Genomic DNA, 21,889 nt, shown 5'->3' with positions numbered 1-21,889 from the left:
TATGTAGTGATGTCATAATGTAGTCTAATCGAACATACTTATTGTGGGGATAAGAATAATACGTGAGGCCGTCCTCATTCTGCTTCAACATGTCCCAAGTATCCAATAAGTCATGACTGTCCATCAGGAGGGATACTGCCCTGTAAATTTTAGGTTTACGGCCACTATAATTCTGTGTGGGTCTATTGTTTGCTAACTTTCCTATATTTAGGTTAAAATCACCACACAATATGAGGGGACCAGACCAAGAAGCCAGTTCTAACTCAAGTTCGATAAAGAGTTGTGGGTCGTCTAAATTAGGTCCATAAAGTGAACAGATGGTAATATTCGACTCTAGTTGAACCACAACCCACCTGCCTTGTTTATTGGTCAGTCGGCGTCTAGGATTTCCCAAACCAGGTTTTGCCAAAATAGCGACTCCGCGTATTTTAGACGTTTGGGATGTTGATGCGATCAGATTATATCCAGGAATTTTTAATACATTTTTATCACTCTCAGCTATATGGGTCTCCTGGATACAAAGAATGTCGACAGGGCCCTGAAGCAATAATTGAAAAAGTTGGGCCCTTTTTCTCCCGTCATTAAGACCAGCAACATTCCAACATCGTAATTTTACTCTCCCCATTCAAGTCCATTCCCTATTGAACCGGTACCGTCTAAGCAATATAGTTTGCACCAACACCAACCAACATTAAATTCAATATTTACATTAACATTCCACTCCCAGTTCTGGTTAATCAAAATAGATGATATATAGCTCCAGTTACTTACGAGATTTGAAAAAAACAGTAAACCTTCTAAGTTTCTTGTACTATAGATCAAGCTCATTTTTACTATTTTTCCCGCCGTTTCACCCTCCCCCTCCCTCTCCCTCCAGCCCCCTGCAGCCCACCCCCCACCCTCCCCCACCCGCAAAGTCAGGCAAATAGACTCTATGAGAGTCTTTTAGTGATGGAGAGACACTCCCAAACCAGACCTAGCTGACACTATACATAGTGAAAAAACAATCCAAAACAGTCCAGAGAAAAGCAGAAAAAAAAAAAAGATGGCGGCGGCGTGTTAGACCGCTGTGAGACAGCTCCCAAGCCAGCGTTTCAAAACCAGCAAAGAAATAGTGAAGAAACGAAATGGCTAACTAATTAAACCAGATTATGGGAGTAGAAGGACTTACCCCTTTCCTCTTTGCTGCTTTCTTATCCCAGATGGCGATTTTGGATTGATGTCTGGGAATAGAGCGGAGTGCCGATCCTTGATGGCTGCACCTGACCTGAGTGCTCTACAGCTCCGCTTTTCATTTTGTACGTCATTAATTGGAGTGCTGGTGCTGAGATTGATAGCCCGTATTCAGACTGGAGAGGTTGATACGCAGAAGAAGCAGGAAAAACTCTTAGGGCTAACTCGGCTCTCTGATACAGCTCCCTCTTCACGGAGCGACTCCTGTAATATGGCGCCGAAAAATGCTGCTATGATTGCTGCTGCCACTGCCAAGACCAGAGCAGCGAAGCAGGCTCCCCGCGATAGAGAGCTGGTTGCAAAGCGAGGCGTCGCACGATTAAAAGGGAGCGGCGACTTTGCTGAGTCTGATGCTGTAGCTTGCAAACCGATAAAGGGCTCCAGACAACAACCTAACACGCCAGTAGCAGGTCCTTCGGTAATCGACTTGCTCCGGAAAACTCCAGCTCCAGCTCCTGCTTCTGTGTCTGCTCCACCTGTGGCCCGATTCATTCAAAACATTTACCGGCAGACCTATCACCAACAGTAAATAGCCAGAGTGCTATTCTTGGGTCTACAGTGACACCAAGTGGACAAAATCAGAATGGCAAATCCGGGGATATGGATATAATAAACACTAATGCAGTTACTTCGACAAATGTAGGAGAAACCTCTACGATATCCAAGGATTCTATGGTTGCTGTGGTAAGAACACCAGACTCCAATATTGGGGCAGACCTTAACTCTGGAATACAAGGTATGGAGAATCTTTCCCTGTGTAATACCCCTGTTTTTTCATCACTGACACAGACCACACCGGTAGCCTTACTAGAACTGGTATCAGTAACAACACTGGAAGCCATACCATTGGTCTGTGATACCCCAGGGATTGTGGTTGAGCAGGATGGTCAAACACCTCAGCATGAGCTCAATCAGGTCTTATGCAACGCCGCAGAGAGTGAATTGGGGACATTAGAGGCGAGAGATATTTCAAAAAATCTGGTGGACTTCCTGGGAGTCCCTGATAGTAGTGAGAAACCCGATGGAGATGACATAACCCCCGACCCTACTGATACTGACTGGGATCCCTCTGATTTTTATTCGCTATCGGAAGGGATAGAAGAAGCAAGATGGTCAGATGACTCTGAGCTTGATATTGAAACCAACACCGGCTCTGAGACGGAGAGTGACCACGAGGTGAGAACTGCAGAATCCAAGGAAAATAAAACAACCACCATACGGAAGAAAAGGGCCCTGGGATTAACATGGGACTACTCCCCCTCTACAGCACTAGGACCTCAAGAACATGCTTCTGGCTCTCGTCCGACACAACGGCGCTCTTCACATCAACAGGATGCTACACTCTCCACAGTAATGGATACAGTTCTCCAGGCTATCGCTTCCCATCGAGAGGAAACATCAAGGGATGGATGCAAAGCGCAGTTAGCTTTACATAAGGTGCAGGGGGTAGTGCGTAAATTGTCAAGATCAGTCAATACCTTCAATACCAGAATGACGGAAATGGAAGATCGTATAGTCATCAATGAGGCAGAAGCTACAGCCACACAGGAACAAGTGGAATTACATGAAGCAGAGCTAAGTGATGTCAGATGGAAGCTCGAGGACATGGAAAACCGCCTCCGACGTAATAACTTACGCGTCCTTGGTATACCTGAAAATATTGAAGGTACTGATATCCGAGCCTACATCATCCAACTCTTTAAAGATACACTTCCTGAGCTCTCTTCATGGAATTGGGAACTTGAGGTACGAGTGCACAGAACCCCACTAACCTTAAAACCTACTAAGAATCAGGGAAACTACCCACGAGCGGTCCTGGTATTTTTTGGAAACTTTCTTCTCCGACAAGCCATTTCGGATAGAGCCAGGCCAGAAGCTCGACGGACCAGGGACTCCATATCCTATTTTGTGAGACACGGATTTCTGCCACACTACGGTGGAAAGGAGGTGGCGTCTGCGACAGCTTATTAAACCCTTTATGGAGAAGAAAGCACAAGTCTACCTAAATAATCCAGCCAAATTGAAAGTCCTATATAACGGTCAGACCAAATTTTTTACTTCCGAAATGAAAGCCAAAGAATTTCTAGACAGTCTCACCTAATGGCTTACTAGTGATAAAAAACTAACATAGATGATTCATGAGTGGCTACAGGTTGAGAAATTGGAAAGACAATAAACTCGAACACTAGTCTAGAGAATAGTAGGAGGAGAAAAGAGAGCGCATTAGATATTATTCAGACTTTATATGGATATGCTAGGCCATTTTGCCTCTTTCTTCTTCTTCAGATTTTCCTTTGGTCGAATCCTTGTGAAGCATGGCGCCAATGGTGGCCACTGGATATGTCCCCCCCTGTAACCTCAGTAAGCACTGTGAAGAACCTTGGGGTCAAGCTAGATGCTGACCTGTCCATGAACGCTCAGGTTCAAACTATTGCTAATACCTGCTTTGGGTTGCTGAAAATGTTAAATAATGTTCTCCCCCTGCTTCCTGTCTCACATAGGAAGACTGTAGTCTAGGCCCTGATTGTATTAAGGCTAGACTACGGCAACGTCCTTTACCTGGGCCTCCCTGACTATCTACTCGGTCACTTGCAGGTGGTTCAGAATGCAACAGCCAGAGCTATTCTCATGGTGGGTCCCAGAGCACAAATGTCTTCCCATCTGAAATTTTTGCACTGGCTACCAGTCCGGAAGAGGATCCATTTTAAAGCTCTGGGCTTGGCCTTTAAGGCCCTATATATTACTGGTGCATTTTACATTATGAATAGGATGCAGCACCATGTCCTGCAATGGGCGGTGAGGTCCTCAGCACAGCTTTTGATGACCATCCTTTAGTTTTCCAGTTCCCGTATGGGTGGTCTCTCCTTCCAAGTGATGGCCTCTCGACTATGGAACAGCCTGACACTTTCTCTTAGACGGGTGCAGGATCTCCTTGCCTTTAGGAGGCAAATAAAAACTTGGCTATTCCAACATTAGATCAAGGTATACCTGTTTTAGTGCAAACTGTCTGTCTCGTGGTCCTTTCAGCACCAGGACACTCTGTGGAGTAGCAGCGCGCTTTACCTGTACCTACTTACATTACATTACATTACAAAGGTTAGGTCAGATAGATTTGCCTGTTATCCTTATATCTGTAAATTTCTGAAAAGGGAGATTGGAGAGGGACAAAATCATTCTTTCACATTCTCTGGCTCAATTTACCTGGTTTCTGACATGCAAAAGTCCTTGCTGCATTTTGTTCCTATTGATTCTCTGGGAGGTAGTGTGGTCAGAATCTCTCTAGCAGAGTATTGCAACTGATAAAGACACTCAGATAAGAAAATAGATTCTGTGTTAAAAAAGATCTATTCAGGGCCCCATTAAGTGCAAATAGTTGGTATTTATGGAAATTATGTGTCACAATCCTTCATCACTGACTTCAAATGAACTTTATAAGTCAATAAAAGCGGTTACAGAGTAGTCTTCTCTCAAGGAGGGCAACGTGAGACGGATTGAGAACATCTCTGACATCTCTTTTGACGTTGTCAGTGCTACTGACCCTCCATCACAGCCAGACAAAATCAGATGTTAAAGGACTGGGCACTGATTCTGCTCAGAAGGCATCAGTATTGAGTGTGCCTTTTGAAGGAACCCATCTGTTTGTACCTCAAATAAAAGATCAAATCCACACATTATTCAAAGAGAAAAAGCATCCATCATTGCACACGATTCTTTTGTTTCTCAGAACACAAAGAAGTCTCCTTTTTCTCTGCCCTCCTGTATGCAATAGCATCGGGATTAATTTAAGCCGAGAAATGAGAGAGACAACAAATACAATTCCTCTAACAAGAAAAGGTCATGACTATTCAGGAAAAGCATAAGAGAATCCAGTTGGAGGCAAGCCTCAAAACTCCCTAGAGTCCTGGGAACTCTCTTTACCTCAGATGAATGGGCTCTCCAGATACAGAATAGAGTTTTCAACCATCCTTTTTTGATGCCCAGGATGACTCTTTGGCCGCTGAAGGAAATTTGTAGAAAATTGGTTTACTGGTTTAGTGGGGTGAAACCCTAGACAAGCAGCAACCACAATTCTTTTCAGTATGAAACACAAGCAAACTCCAAGCTAACCTGTGCCTAACCCATTGATAGCTTAGCACAAAGGCAGCTAGGCTTAACTTAGAAGCAATGTGTTAAGTATTTTTGTAGCACACAAACAGTAATAACATAAATACACAACTCAAGAAAAATACCACACCAATGTATTTAATATTTGACACCAAAACAAGAAAATTCAAATTAGTAGAACTAAAGACATGCAATTTAAATATTCAGCTAAACATAGTGCTTAAAAGCAAAGTGTCAACTCTGGGACCTGGAGAAAGTCGCAAGTTCAAGCTGACCGTGATGAGCCCTGGCTGGGCTACATGGACTAAGCTAGCCCTGCTGAGAAATGTACCTTAAATCCTGGTTGGGAAGCATTGCACTGTGCAGCAGCGAAATGGAAAAGCAATGTGAGATCTGCGTCGAAGATGAGTCATTCAGGGTTGGCTCAGAGGAGATGTGAGGGGTGCGATATGTGCTTGGAGTGAGGCTGCATTGAGCTGCATTGGTTCCGGGAGGCAGTGTTGCGCTGCGTCTATTTCAATAAGGAGCTGCAAAGAGCAGCATTGGGTTTGCAGCATGCTGTGCTGGTTCAGCTGAGACCACGGTTGGGCTGGCAGGGCACCTTTGGCCCACTTTCAAGATCCCAGGAATGTAGGGGCACCACTTGGGGGTTTCGACTCACAGGAGGCAGAGTCCAGATATAGAGTTCAAGATGGAGCCTTTTCTGTCCTTGAGACTCTGATCAGGAGTCCAGCCAACTAGCCCTTAGTGGCCCTTGGTTACAGATGCAGGTCCAGTCCTTCTCACTCAAGCACCAGAGAAACAGGGCAGAAGTTCTTCTTGCAGCAGAGCAGCATAGCAGTCCTTCTTGTGAGTCTTCGACTGGTCTAGAAATGTGATGAGGAACTGTGTCTGTGAGTCCAATTTTTGTACATGGTGCCAGCTTTGAAGAGGAAACAGCTTCTAAAGTCCTCCTCATTCAAAGGTGTCGGGAACGTCCTGTTTGCCTGTCCTGGCCCCAGGTTATCTGGGGCACAATAGAAGGCATGAAACCCTTTGCAAGTGTGCTAAGGCAGGGTGGTGTGGAGTGCAAAAAAACGATGGATTTGGGCCCAGATCTTTGGACTGGGATGAATGTGTGACATTGATCCACATTCGGTCCATCACCTGTTTTGTTTGCAATTGCCGCCATAGGTGCGCTGGGGATGCCCAGACGTGGATCTCAGGCACTCCACACCACTGGAGTCAAGCTAGCTGGGCTGATGAGAGGTGTTACCTCGAAACCGGTCCGGTCCTCGGATGCTTGATTCCGTTCTGGGAAGGACATGGCTTTTGTAGTTCGGACTGGACTTTTCCCATGGGGCACAGGGTCAGAGCTGATTTGCATATCACCATTGTCTAACCCAGGGTGGTGTAGAGTGCAAAAAAACGATGGATTTGGGCCCAGATCTTTGGACTGGGATAATTGTGTGACATTGATCCACATTCGGTCCATCACCTGTTTTGTTTGCAATTGCCGCCATAGGTGCGCTGGAGATGCCCAGACGTGGGTCCCAGGCACTCCACACCACTGGAGTCAAGCTAGCCGGGCTGATGAGAGGTGTTACCTCGAAACCGGTCCGGTCCTCGGATGCTTGATTCCGTTCTGGGAAGGACATGGCTTTTGTAGTTCGGACTGGACTGTTCCCATGGGGCACAGGGTCAGAGCTGATTTGCATATCGCCATTGTCTAACCCAGGGTGGTGTGGAGTGCAAAAAAACGATGGATTTGGGCCCAGATCTTTGGACTGGGATGAATGTGTGACATTGATCCACATTCGGTCCATCACCTGTTTTGTTTGCAAGCCCACCAGTAGCATTTAATCTACAGCCCCTAGGGTCATCTAGTACCATATTGCTAGGGACCTACAACTAAATAAATGGTGTCAATAGGATTTAAACAAATGTTCCAATTTTTAGTGGATGAGCAGACGCACTTTAGCACTGGTTGGCTTAGGTGAAATGAACAGAGTCCTAGGGCCAGCAAAAGCAAAGTCAGCAAAAACAGGATGATTGAAAGCAAAAAGTGGGGGAAAACCATGCCAAGGATGTCATTCCCAACAGTTGTCCAACAAGATAGAAAAGGCTAGCACTTCAGCAGAGGATAAAGGCGCGTCTGTTGAAGGAAATAATTTCTCTTCTACTTCAGGAAGATGGAAACCCCAGTTTTTACTATAATCTTTCAGGTGCAGAAGTCAACAGGGGGTACAAGCAGTTGTTGGGCCTAAAACAACTTAACAAGTACATCAAAACCCTCGCATTCAAAATGAAGACATTGTAGGATTTAATTCCTTTAGTAACTAAAGGCCACTTTATGAGAATTGTGGATTTAAAGGATTTGTACTTCCATTTGTAGACCTGGCCTAGCCATCACTAGTTTCTAAGATTTTGTGTACATGGGAGGTACTTCCTGTTCCAGTTCCTACCTTTTGGGCCTCAAGAGGGCTCCTAGTGGATTTATGAAGGCTGTACTTCCTTTGGTGGTCTCACTTCATCTTCAAAGCATAGAGATCTAATCCTAATTGGAGGATACGCTCCTGTCTGCTCTGTCAGAGGATCAGCTGGTTCAGGAAATGGCAGTGGTCTGCAACTGTAAACAATCCCATTACTTCCTGTTGAACATAGCCAAATGCAATCTGATTCCAGCTAAGGACATGACTTTCATAAGGGTGTGATTTTGCACACATTTGAACAAGGTTTTCCTCCCCTAAACTCAAGCAGTTTCATTGAAAAATGTGCATTATTCACCATTTAAGCAAATCAATCAAAGTATGGCAATGGATAAGGCAGCAGGGATACATGGATGCATGTGTCTTCATGGTGTCCTATTTTTACGCCCACTTGGGCAACATATTTTGGGATCCAAAGTCAGAGTAGTTTGACTTTGTAGTTCTAGTCACACAGAAGATCAGGAGGGAACTCAAGTGGTGGTTTCTCCCATAATCTCAGCTGAAGGGGGTGTCCATTCTGTAGAACCCCTCCACAGGTTGTAACAACAGATGAAAATGCCTTGTGATGGAGATCAACCCTGGGCTTGATGTCTTTTAAAGCAATGAGGACAGTACCATAAATCTGTCGGTCCTCCAACTGTAGAAAGTTCACTAGAGTCTTGTGAGAAGTGATGTATTTTCAACAATGGATTTGGGAGGAATACTTGACTGCCAGATGATCAGACAACATGGTGTCAGTGTCCTATCTGAACTAACAAAAAAGGGCCTTGTCCATGTCCCTCAATCTGGTGTCAATCCAATTGCCTCAATGGGCTGAGGTTCATGTGTTGTTTTAAGAGTAGTTCACATCAAAGGGTTAGATAATCTAGTGATAGATTCTCTCAGGTAAATAGTTCCCACATCTCAGCAAATTACATTGCCCAAACTTACCTTTCAAGCCATTTGCAGGAGCTTTGTAGTTCTCTTTCCGAACAGGTTTGCCTCCAAACGTAATGCATACTGCTGAGGTTCTGCTCCAGGAAATTTTTGAAAAGGTTTTCAGATGAATGCCTGAATTTTACCATGGCCAAATCGCCTCCTTTTTGGCTTTCCCTCAATTCCTGTAATCCCCAAGATTATGGCCAATTTGCAGTCAGAGAACCAGCATATGGTAGCTGTCATGAGATCACACGCAGCTGTAGGGTAAAGAAGTTTCATGCTTTTTCTTTAAAAGTCAACTGTTATTAAACAAATAGTTTCATGACATAATCTTGCCTTTGCACTGTTTGTTAGATTTGCCTTGTTTGTATCAATGCTTGTTTGTTCCCTTAACCTGTACTGATCTCCCTTCATGGGTTAGCTCCTCATGTTGAACTAATTTCAATACATTTCTGCTGCAAACACGTGAAAAGCAACCAACGCCCAGATTTGGGAAACTATATAAACTCTGCCAGCATACTCGGAGACGCTTCGCTTCCTGCCTTTCAGCGTCTTCACGAGTGTTCCTGGCAACAGCTCCTGGATCTATCAGACCTCTCCACCTGCTTCCTCCGCCCTCCTCCCGCAATCCTTTCCTTGGTATCCCTCCCAGTGAAGCTTAAACACTTACCTGCTTTCGTCTTTTCCGGTTATCCTCTCCGTGTGCCCACATCTCCGATCAGGTTTTCGGCGTCCTTCCTGTGGTCACGTCTTCGGCCTGACTTCCGGTTTTCTCCTCAGTCGGACTTCAGCTTCCTGGAAAGACAGTAAGATCACGTCACCAATCCAAAAGTCATCCAACCTTGGTAACGACAATTTTTTTGAGAGACTTGTACTTTTCAACAAACATTTGCAAATCGTATAAGACTGTGTTAAATGATTTAAGAAACAAGCATTGGTAAACTGTGAAAGACTGTGTTAAATGATTTAAGAAACAAGCATTGGTAAACTGTGAAAGACTGTGTTAGAGATCTATTTCGTTAGTGCAAGCAGTGACAGAAACTGCTTCAAAGGACTTCTGTGCAGTATGAAAAGACAATATTGCGCAATTGATTGCTTATACCTTATTGAGGGTTTGTGAATACAGTTTGTAATTGCTGGCAGTAATTTGATACGTTTTTGTTGATTTACTGCATTTCGAGAGATTCTTAGAATTAGGAATTGCTATGTTCTCTTCTTTATTTCTCTTGTCTTGAATACAGAAACCCTTTTGGAAATTTCATCGTACAATTGCAAGGTAGGACTAGTGTGTGGTGTGATATTTCCCTAACTCACTACTAACTACTAATCGGTATATAGAGTTCGTAAATACTTTGTAATCCTATGCTGAGTGTTATTTTCACAGGTGTTGTTTTTTCACATTTGTCATAAAGGTTGCAAACTTCAAAGCATCTGGCAATTGTAGAAGTGTTAACAAGGGCTTCTAGTTTATTTGGTATGTACAAGATGTGTAATACATTTCATTAGATATAGACTGACTGAAGAACCTTTTCTTGATATTCTTATAATTGTATGTTTATTCAGCAAACGGACAACTGAAGTCTTTTTGAATAAAGGAGCCATGCACACTTCAAGAGAGAAAACCTTGCTGAAATCTCAAGAAGAGATCCAGTGTTTTTCTTGTTTTCTCTGTCCACTTCCCCTTTCCCTTGGGGGTCAGTCAGTTTGGTCAAGTTTTCTACACTCTTGCTAACTGGTTGATTCAGTAGAGACTTAGGAGATTGCATCACCAAGAAGGAACAACAGGAACCTCTTGAGCATCGCCTGACAGCAGCAGTAGTTCCATGCTAGCCAAGAAGATCTTGGTTTCCCGTATTGAAGTGCTTGGCAATCTGGAACCTTGAATTTTTCCTCTCCATTATCGCCTTTTTTGAAATCTCCCAACATCATTGTTTCCCAGAAGCTTTAACTCTCGGAGTGGAGGTAGAAAGGAAGGAATTTCAGAATAATGGATTGTCTAGCAGTGTAGCATTGGCTATTAAGCAATCTTGTAAACCATCCACCCTAAGGTTGTACGGGAGACACCGGGAGAATTTTCGAAGATGATGTAGTCTTCATTCTCTTTCTCCAGTAGAATGCAGTGTTAATGTGGTCTTTATGACTCTCTGGTAGTAATATGCAAATTAAATTAGAGTTTCCACCTAAAACTTGCCAGAGGCTGTTATCAGAACATTTAGAGACCCTTGGGGGAATTTGTTGAATGCAGAGTATTTTCCTTTTCCGTTTTTAATCCATTGTATCCATTTTGAGATTTACCACTGCTGCTTAAGGCTTTAGCTTTTCACCCATTGAGGCTTTTGCAATGATGGATATACAATTAGCGACAAAGAAAGTTGCATTCTAACTAAAGCGAGGCTCCTCCACTATGGCGGAGAAGTATAGCCCCACTGCTTTTGAGCAGTACAAATCACTAAATATTAAATGATAATAACTTTGCGTTATCATTTGATGCTTTGTGCTGATTTGCAGGTTGCTGCTCTGCTCTCAGAGCAGGGCAGGGGAGGAGTGGTTTGCCCAATTCCAAAGTGCACAATGACTGTTTGGTCAGACCTCTCCGGCCGCCCAAACCAGTCATGCCCAGTTTCCCTGTTCTCCATGCAGGATGCATTACAGCCTGCATGGAGAACATGCCCTCCGCTCTAGGCTCTGGCTGAGTGCCGCGTCACGGTGCTCAGAACAGTCACAACACTGCATTGCAGTGTTATGATTGGTTAGGGGAGCCTGGGTGCTTACCAATCACAATGCTGCATTGCAGAGTTGTGATGGGACAGTGGGGCCTGGCTGTGCTTCCTGTTCCAAGACGAGGCAAGCAGGAGCAGAGAGACTAGACCGGTGGCAAGGTACGTTAAAAAAATATATTTTGCGCACTCAATCGCCATCCGCGCGACTCCCCCCGCACGACTTTTCCCTCACCCAGCCACCCGTGAGCCTTACCATCTGCCACTGGGTGAGTATAACAACGCGAATTAGGACAGGATGCCAAAGATGGACACTAAGTCTGAAACAATATTCTCTTTGGGTTGTTTAAAGCATACTTTCATAGATACACACCCCTATCATACACTTCCACAAACACCAACAGCAATCGTAACAGGAGCCAAAAAGCCAATATAAAAATGTTTATTCAAATGGACCATTGATTGAAGGTCAAAAGTTAAAAATACATTATAGGCAATACATCAAATATCAAACCAATGTATTAAAACAATATATTAAAAGTAATCCTCATAAATAGGAAAATGGGAGAATTCAATTCATCACAAAAAACTCAAATAAAGTAAGCATACTAAGTACATGAATCACAGAATGTGATATGCTTGATACTTGTTGATGTTCTATTGTTGTTCTGTCAGTGCAAACGCTTTTGCCTTGGCGCTAAAAACAAGTAGCGACGCGTTTCCGTGGTATATTGTTGTCCAACCACCTTCTTCAGGCTTAAAAAATACACAATATGATGTCTCCCAACACTTTAATCAGTTCAGTAATCTTTATTTCGAAGAATAAAAATCCTCATAAAAATACAGTACATAATAAAATTTCATTATATAACATTTCTGAACTTTTGGTAAAATAAAAACTGTAGAAAAGAGAGGGTACAATTCATAAGAAGAGTCTGATTATTTACAAAGATAAATTAATTTCTAGTATTCCTCAATCTTACGGCTACTTTTAAAAAGCTTAAAATGGCACATAAAGTATGGGTATCACTAGCTTTCTGTAGGAAAAACAGTGCAGCTCTTGCGTGGCGAAATTTCTGTTTCCTAAGAATGTCAACGAAGAACAGACGCCTAGGATTTCTATAAAATGGACATAAAAGTACAAAATGAAGGGTGTCCTGCGGAGACCTATTGTCGCAGCCGCAGGCACCCTTCTGCTCAATTGTTACAGTAAAACCAGCGGGATAAGCTAAGATGTTAGGTAACAAATTGAGCCTAAAACGGCACATTAAAAATCGGTCATTTTGGCTGTACATCAGAAACAAATATGGTTCCATTCCCGCCCCATTTCTTACAAGGCCATGAGCTGCTATTAATTTCTTTACAGGGCCGAGATCACTTCTAAAAGATTCAAATTTTTCTAGGAGCAATTTTTTCACCCTTAATTTACAACTGTTTGAAATCAAAGACGGGTCATTAAAAAGTTGGCACTGGTCTATATTCGCTAACAAATCTTTCACATATTTTAGCCAAGGAATTTGTAGCCCCTTATCCCTTTACAAGCAGTCTAACACAATTTCCCTACTCAAAGATGCCTCCGGGTTGGTCCAAATTCTAATCCATGCTATAATTGGCCTCAGCTTAACGTAGTCTGAGATGTATGGCATCCCCAGTTCAGCATGGGCAACTTCAGCAGCGGTACAATGTGGGATTTCAGGATTCTGCGGAAAAATTTATCTTCCTGTAGTTGTAGTTGCTTGCAGTCCCTGAAACCCCATACCTCCGCACCATACAAAGCCTTTGCTGTGCTAATTGAGCCATATAACGCCATTATTTGTTCTGGACACCAGCGCCCCAGCCTACGAGCAAAGCCTAGTATGGCACCATTCGAGGAGACTAACTTGGTACAATGTTCCCCCGAGGAGTTGGCTAAATTGAATGTCACCATCAAATAGGAGACCCAGGTAGGGAAAAGTCTTTACTTTGCCCAAGGTATGTGACCCGATCTTGAACACACACTTATTTGCGGGTTTTTTGCCAGCCACCATAACAAAGGATTTATTTAAATTGACAGATAGGTCCAGGTTAACCATAAATTTAACAAATCCATCCACCAAAAGTTGTAGGGCCCACGGGGTCCGGGCCAGCATGACCGCGTACAATAGTACTGGGATTTGACGCGGTCCTACTTTGGGACAATCTACATCTAGGGCGGTAAGGGCACTCTCTAAGGCATTGATGTAGAGTGAAAAGAGAAAAGGGGCGAGTATGCACCCTTGCCTTACTCCTCCTGAGCATAAAAATTGGTCAGTATGCCCCCCCTCTGGGCTAAAAAGGACCCTGGCGGTAGTGTTCCAATGCAACTCTTTCAAAATATTTATCAACCCCACTTCAATGCCTAACTTATGCATCATGGCCCACAATTTAGTCCTATTGACATTATCAAAGGCCGCGGCAAGGTCCATAAATCCCATATAGACCGTGCCCTCACTGGTTTTTATATATTTAGCAGTTAGGAGATACAAATTCAGGCACTGGTCACTAGTCGATTTACCGGCTCTGAACCCATACTGTATATCAACTATTGTTTGATGCTCCTCTGTCCACTCCATGAGCCGATTTAATATCACTCGACCCAAAATTTTGGCCGAGACATCAATGAGCGAAATTGGCCTGTAGCATTTTGGATCGTCCCTGGTCCCTTTCTTAAAGATGGGTACGATCAATGCAGTGGACCAGGAGCGTGGTAGCCCTGATTAGATGGCCGCATTTAGGACCCTGGTTAAGATTGGTGCCCATAGGTCTATATTGCCTCTATATAGATCCGGTGGGGTACCATCTGGACCGGGGGCCTTATTCTTAACACTTTAATCAATATTAATGATGAGATAATAAAACAGAGAAGTCTGTCTCCATCCAAACAATGTATCTTCTTTCTTTGGATACCTCAGTCCACCATAAATTAAGAACGAAGAAGGGCTCTGGCTGTTATCCTTTGATCAAGCCCATGGGTGTCCAGCCACTACTTATTCTGGCTCAGGATGAAGGCGAGTCTAAAAGAATATCAATCCCTGTCACAAGGCTACTTTAATAGTCACTAGTCCTTGTAGCAAAGCCAATAACCGGGACTCAGTAGTCTCCTGGCGTGATTCAGGCGTTGTTTGTTTCAAAACAAATCTATGTGTATCTATTAAGGAATGCTTTCAGACCAAGGGCCAGATGTAGGTCGGCAAATACCGGTGGGTAACGGCCGATTTTTACAAAAGGAGATGTAGGGGCCTTAAAATGTACAGGATCTGTATATTTACCAAATCGGTAAAGTTACCGATTCAGTAAAATACAGATTCTGTAAATTTATCGAATCAGTAAATCAATATGTAGGAGGCACAGCAAACAGTGCCACAGGCCCTTACCGATTCGTTATTTACCATGCAATTCTATTGCATGGTAAATAACGAATACCTGTGTACATGCACATCAGTGCATGTACACCTGTGGCATGTGGCACACAGACATGCCCTAAGGGCATGTATGTGTGTCACATGGCACACAAGTCAAAATCAGGGGTGCAACAGGGTGTCAAAGTGACACCCTGTCACCCTTGCAAAATCGGTAATTTTACCGAATCAGTATTTACCGATTCGGTAATTGACATCGATTCCTATGGGCCTACAGGCCCATAGGAATCAATGGCAATTACCGAATCGGTAAATACCAATTACCGATGTTTTATCTACATCTGCTTTACCGAATCTAGAATACCAAATCGGTAAAATTCGGTATTCTAGAGTCGGTAAATCAGATTCACCTACATCTGGGCCCTAGTGACTAAAACATCTACCAGAAGAATTGGTGTGGTTAGTGCTCTTATGGCAGAGGAACCCTTTCTCCCATTCTTTGAGGATGAGTTGGTGCTCAAAATGGATTCTTCCTTTGTGCCAAATGTCTTCCTTGTTTCACAGAAACTATGAGATAATCCTCCCAGCCCTAATGGACTTATCGGATTTTTCTTTTGGGTACAGTAGCATTAGATGTGTAAAAAGTCTTACAGACTATTTGGAAGTCAGACTCTTTAGTCTAAATTTTTTGGGTCATCGATCAGGGAAGAAAAAGCTTTGCTCGCCTCATTAACAGGTGAATAAAGGAGGCAATTTCCCTGGCCTATTAATGAGTCTGGACGCCCATTTGACTGGTGTACAGGGCACTCTACTAGAGGGACATCAGTGTCTTGGGCCGAATTGGGGCAGGGGGTGTTCATTTCTGAGATTTATAGGGCTGCCACATGGGTGGCACACAACACTCATGTTAAGCATTATCGCCTTCAAAATGTTTTGAAAAATTACCCAAATGTTTGTGTTGGTGTATTGAATGCTGTTTTTATTTTAAAAGGGTGATGTTTTAGAAGTAAGCACTATGTGGTGTAGCTTAAAAGTGATTATGGTTTCTTTGACATATGAAGGCTGTGGTAAGTTGCTTTAGTATTCCTAACAAGTAATGATAGGGTTGAGGACAAGAGTACGTGGAGCTAATATTCCAATTACTTACTAGTAATATTCATTGCATTACTTCTTGTCCTGATTGTCCTAATCTCATTAACTATGTTCCTTTCCACTCTCAGATTATCGGCCTTCATATTGTGTTTCATAGGTTTGGTAGTTCAGAAGGCATGCTGAATATGGTAGCCTTATAGTCTTAGAGGGAGGGTTAATTCATACTAACTTTCCTGCTCTTTTTTCTGTCTCAGAAGGTGGAGTTTGTCTCATAAGTAATGAATGGGACGTTGACAATCAAGGCTAGGAGTAAAGAAGAATAATGGCAGGTAATTGAAACATCTTCTTTTCATGCCATTACTTTGGAGCAAATAAAAAAAATCAGAGTTCTATGCTATGGATTGTGTAAAGTAATTATGCTATGGGATGTGTAAAGTAATTGTCTTTCAACTGTGATTGTATTGCAAGTTTTCTCATAAATGAAACAGGAAGCACATTTTTATTCAATCTTTTTCTTAAATGCTGTGAACTGTAAAACAGTGGGGATATTCTCAAGAACTTGTGATAATTAGCACAAAATTAGCTTAACGCAACTCTTCACATTGCAGTTCATCATGGGATAATAACTCTGTGTTAACGTTGTATTCTCAACACGGTGGTACCATGCCATAGTCTCACGATAACAAGCCAAATGACTCTGTTAAAATCAACCGCAAAAATGTGAAAAACGAACACGAAAAAAGCGGATAAGTTCCAAACCGCGATACAAAATCAGTGATAACCAGCGACAGGCCTGCAATTTCCACGCGTCATGCAAGAAAATGCACCATAAAAGCAGAGAAAAAAAATGGTGAGATGACAATGTATGAGTACAACCTCACATCCATGATGTAGAACAAATGTCCACTGTCTCGCACCAAATAGGCAGCTCCTCACAAACAGTCACGATGTACATGTCATGCAGTCCGTACTTAAACTGCGCCAATGTGTAAACACCCTACATCACGTCAGTGTTGATGGAGACGACCCCCAGGACAACGACTATGACGAACTCCAACAGTTCATGGACAACCTCAGCACCCCACCTCCAGGAGCAGGGCAGCCCAGCACCATCGAGGTGAGCCCATCCCTGCACAGACCACACAGCAGGAGGCACCCACCACCACAACTGTCTCCCAGTACCTCACCTAAGAACACATGGCATTCCAACACCATGTGTTAGACCGCCAGAAGTAGCTGGCTGAACAGGTGCGGGTGAGGTTCGACCTCAGGACAGCCAAACTAGATAACATATGTGGGTGTTTAAGTCCCATCAGGGACCACTTACACTTCCTAACGGACAACCTCAGTCCGCCCCATGCCTTCCAACAATCTATGGCTGGCGTCGCTGGAGGCATGACTCAGAGACTACAACAAGTGTCTAGTCTGTGGAGCTACAGCAATGCCATCCATGATTTGGGAAACCTAAGGAGGCTCATGGAGAACATGGAGTGGATGCAGGCGCAGAAAATGGCTATCACGGCTGTACGGGAGAAAGCTGTAGATGGGATCTTCCATGCCCTGCAGATCCTCATCATGAGAGTGATGCCACAAGACATTGTGCAGATGAATGCTGCTGCTACTTCTACATCCACATCTCCGACCCCTGATGCGTCAGTGTCACACAGTGCTGCAGACCAAACACCACCACCCACATGTGAGGCACATGAAATGTCAGAGGACGAAAATGAGGATGAATCTGCCTTAGTGGTAAGAAGGAAGCAGTAGCACTCATTCCCGCCATATGGCTTGTTTCTGCTTGGTTCTGCCCTCTGCATCATGCCCGGGAAGAACACCGTCCCCCGATACACTCTGAGACGCTAACCGTGGACCTCGACATGGACTGCCATATTTTGTTTGCTTAACAATGACACAGCAATCAGCCTGCGGACTCGACTCTTCCCCTTCCGAGTAACTTGTCAATCCCTAAAAGGACTCTGGCTGGCCCCCCACGGGCCAACATTGTAAAGGGTTTTCTGCATGGCCCAGTACTAAGATGGCTTCAACACTCCACTGAAGGTAAACAATACATACAGATGTGTCATGTCTATGATCAATCAAGTATGAAAGCAGGGACGAATGTAAGGGCAGTGACTCCCCCTTACGTACATGTTGCTCATGTTGTGGGACTTGAGTCACAGGGTGCATGCCTGCATCATGGTGGTACATATTTGACCCCAAAAGAAGCCCTGTTGTCACTTGTAGGTCACAAATGACAGCCTATATGTAATGATTTGGGACACATGTGAAACACCGAAGAGTGGGATTCCGTACTATCTGTGACACACAGAAATTGAATTTAAAATACAAGACACCCTAAACAGCCTCTCTGTACAGAGGTGACACATCCACCATCTATTATCAAATTATGAAATTGTTAGCACTACATGTGCTTGAACAGATGAATGACATGCACTCAGGGAATGTGTCTTCGAATGCATTTATTTGCACATGCTGTGCCTGTGGTCATTTTGTACTGTCCCATGATTGCTAAAGACTGTCACAATGTGACGTGCTCATGTGAAGAAATTGTCAATGATGGTGTTCCTACGGGCTATTTCTGCTGCCGCTGCAGTGGGGTGTGGTCCACCTGCCTCATCTTCCTCATCCTCGTCCGGTGCCTCTTGCATCCATGGGGCATTGGTGCGTACAGGTAGGTTGTACAACACACAACATGCAACGAACATGGCCTTTTCGAGCAATCCACCAATTAGAACCTCTGTATTTGTGTAAAAGGTTTGTTATGTATGTTCCTAGTTTCGCCCTACGCTCAGCTTACTTGTGCCAAATGACTCCGCCCAGATTTAAGTATTCTAGACTGGGAGGCCAGTCTATCTCTGTCAGGACACATGGACTGGAATGCGCTTCCATTGCACCTGAGAGTTACCCCGACAATCTCTGCCTTCAAGAAGAGGCTGAAAACTCATCTCTTTAACCTTACCTTATAACCCGTCTGTCTCTCTGTCTTCCATATAACATTCACTCACCGCGCTAGGATACTTGTTAGTAGTAGAGCGCGATATAAAAGTTTTTATAACATAGCATAACACTGGTATATTGGTGTATGATATGTGTGACTTAGTGATTCCTGTTAGACTTGTACTGCTTGTACTAAATGAGCGGCATCAATGTGTATTGCATAGCCTCATTGCTGCACCTCCATCCCCCGGGCCTATTACTAGTGTGCGTAGCGCGGTTCCATCACTTGCACTCTTACATGTCCACAAGCCTGACAACGACACTTTGATGTTTTGTGCTGAAGGAGGGCAGCCACGTGTGTAGGTCAATAGTAAGGATAGGGCAGACACAGATGTAGAGTTAATGGCTGGCTGAACTCCACATGTGGTTGAGGGTAGACCTTTGGCTTATGCTGCGGTAACAGCGACACACACAATAGATGGCATGTATGATCCCTGACCCCGAGCGGGCTTGCGATCCCTCATTTACACCTTTGGCCGAGCCGCACACCGGGGGCATGCTACATTGACACTTCAACAGAGACAAACGCATTTGGTACTTCCATGGCAAGGCCCCTACACTGGACTGTCGTACGCCAGTCCACTCCGCTTACACTCACAAGGGGTATGACACAGCTACATGGCCCAGGTCTACCCCACTGCCTGAGGTGACATGGTTGTTTCCACTGTACACAGCACAATGTAATGTGGTAGAACCCGGGCCCTCATGCAAACATACTGACCACACGAACACACTTAGATGGTTTGTGGGACTGGCTATGGGCATGCGCGCCTGTCCCCTTTTATTGCCAGGGTCACATTCCAGTGATGCCTGTGCTGGATCGGTGTGAGGTGAGTGTAAGCTACCCCTCAGGGGCTGGTTGGTTCTGGCAACAACTACAACGGTGATCAGGCAATCAGAAGTTCAAAGTCCAAACAGCAAGGGTCCATTACTTGAGCTGTATGGAGTTAGTGGCCCTGGATGCATTGCGGCCGGCACAGCCACACCACCACAGGACGATGATTTGAGGTGCTCTGAGGTAGGGCCACTCGAGCTGAGTGGGTCCTCGTCGATGTCCAAGGTGAATGTTGCATAGGGTTTTGGGGGACAGTGTCACAAGGATTCTGCTCCTACACAGAACTGTGCACAGAGACCCAGGACCTCAGTGAATTGTGGTGTACCAAAAAACTCACCTTAGTACCTAGAAACCCTAACCAGCTAGCATCAGTGTCTCATTAGCTCTTCCTCCTATAGCAAAGGAACTAATGATTAGACAACCTAGAACATGCGACTTAAATTATACTCACTGATGGTGGGAGGGAAGAACACTCTTTTGTTATACTCTCATACCAGTCCACAACAGGAGTCAGAAAGAGACACCGGAAGGGTTAAAATATTTATTTTAATGACGTGCTCTCAGGCGCAGTATCTTTGATAGCATAAGTATACATATGATTAGAAATAATATGATCAGCATTGTTACAATTCCATAAAACAAAAAAAGGAGAAATCATATTATAATGACAGTGAACATAGGTACTATAGCGCCTTGTAAATCACCCTCCCTAGATAGGAACTATGTTTTATAAACTAAAGAAGGTCTCATAGGCTTGTGTGGGGGACCCTCATACCTCTATGATCAACAGGCATAAATCACATCGGGATCTGCAAAAGCTCTTTGTCTCTGGATTCGGAATTCTTCCAAGTGTGTGAAATCATGGTTAGCGTGTGATATTAAAGGCGCCAGAATCTCTGTTGGCGCACAGCTACATCTGTGTTATGGCTAAAAACGTGATCTCATCACTTCGTAAAACAGCCACTCTGTTATGATAACCTTGAAGTCTGGAGCACTCACTGTGCAGACTAGGGACACAATGTAAGTCTAGGGATGTGCAAAGTAAGCCCTTCTCATGCGAAATAATGTTCGCAGTCTAAGTTACAATAACAGCCAAAGACAGTGTTGTATGCAAAAAGCAGCAAGAAGGTAAAATGGCATTTAAACTTCTAATAAGCTCATGCTAACATAACAGTGTATACATACTAGGCTCAAGCCTCACTACATCCTCCCTTTGATCGGAGAACGTACAAGAAATAGGAACAATTTATAGAACGCAGAGTTCAAATTCGAATGAAACAGAACCAAAGTTAAAATTTTCGCCATAATCGTAAATAGTGAGTAAAGTCCGAATTAGTAATTTAAAAATTCAACAGTGACATGGGATGTTGAAGGATATAGAAAACGTAAAAAAGAAGAAGCCCCAAAAATATTCATAGTATTCCATCAGTCCTGTACGTGTCTATGAAGCCGAGAAAAAAAAAGAGAACTCACTTCAATCCAACAGCGAATAGGCACAGTACGTTGCAACAGCCTCCAACAAGAAGTCATTGTTTTCTTCAGTGAACATTTCTGCCATCCAATTAAACAACGAAAAAGAACATACATGTTCTTCAACAGTCGGAGCCTCTAGCACAATAAAAGGACAATTCGGGTGTCGTTCTAGATAACTGTTTGCCGAAAATCATGGGCTGCAGACCATATATTCCAATAGCCCAGGATCTATGTGCAGCTGCGCAGGCCATAATTCCAACTCCAGAACAGTCTAGTTAATGAGCAACTAAGGGACTCATTAGTAGATCACAATCCGGGTTAGGAGACACCGTATTGCAGAGACACAAATCCAGAGCCCATTCAAAATCACAATCCAGGCAGTGGAAAACTGGCTGCACGCATGTAAAGTACGGGAAGCAGAAAGACAGACCATATGCCACACTCAATGTAGCCAGAGGCAGCGACCCATAGTATCCAAGCATTCGATCACGAAGTTGGAGCAGCCTGGGCGGGTCGTCGTGGGGCAGAGGATGTGCAACTATTTTGTAGCAAGCAAATTAATAGCAGCACTCCAGCAGCTAAATCGAGGATTAACGGTAAACCTCCAAACACTCTGGAAAATATAGGATGAAAAAATGCCGGTAGCACACCAAA

Source organism: Lissotriton vulgaris, chromosome 5 (assembly GCF_964263255.1).
Source record: "Lissotriton vulgaris chromosome 5, aLisVul1.2, whole genome shotgun sequence".
Classification (NCBI taxonomy): Eukaryota; Metazoa; Chordata; class Amphibia; order Caudata; family Salamandridae; genus Lissotriton; species Lissotriton vulgaris.
This window is presented reverse-complemented; position numbering follows the sequence as displayed.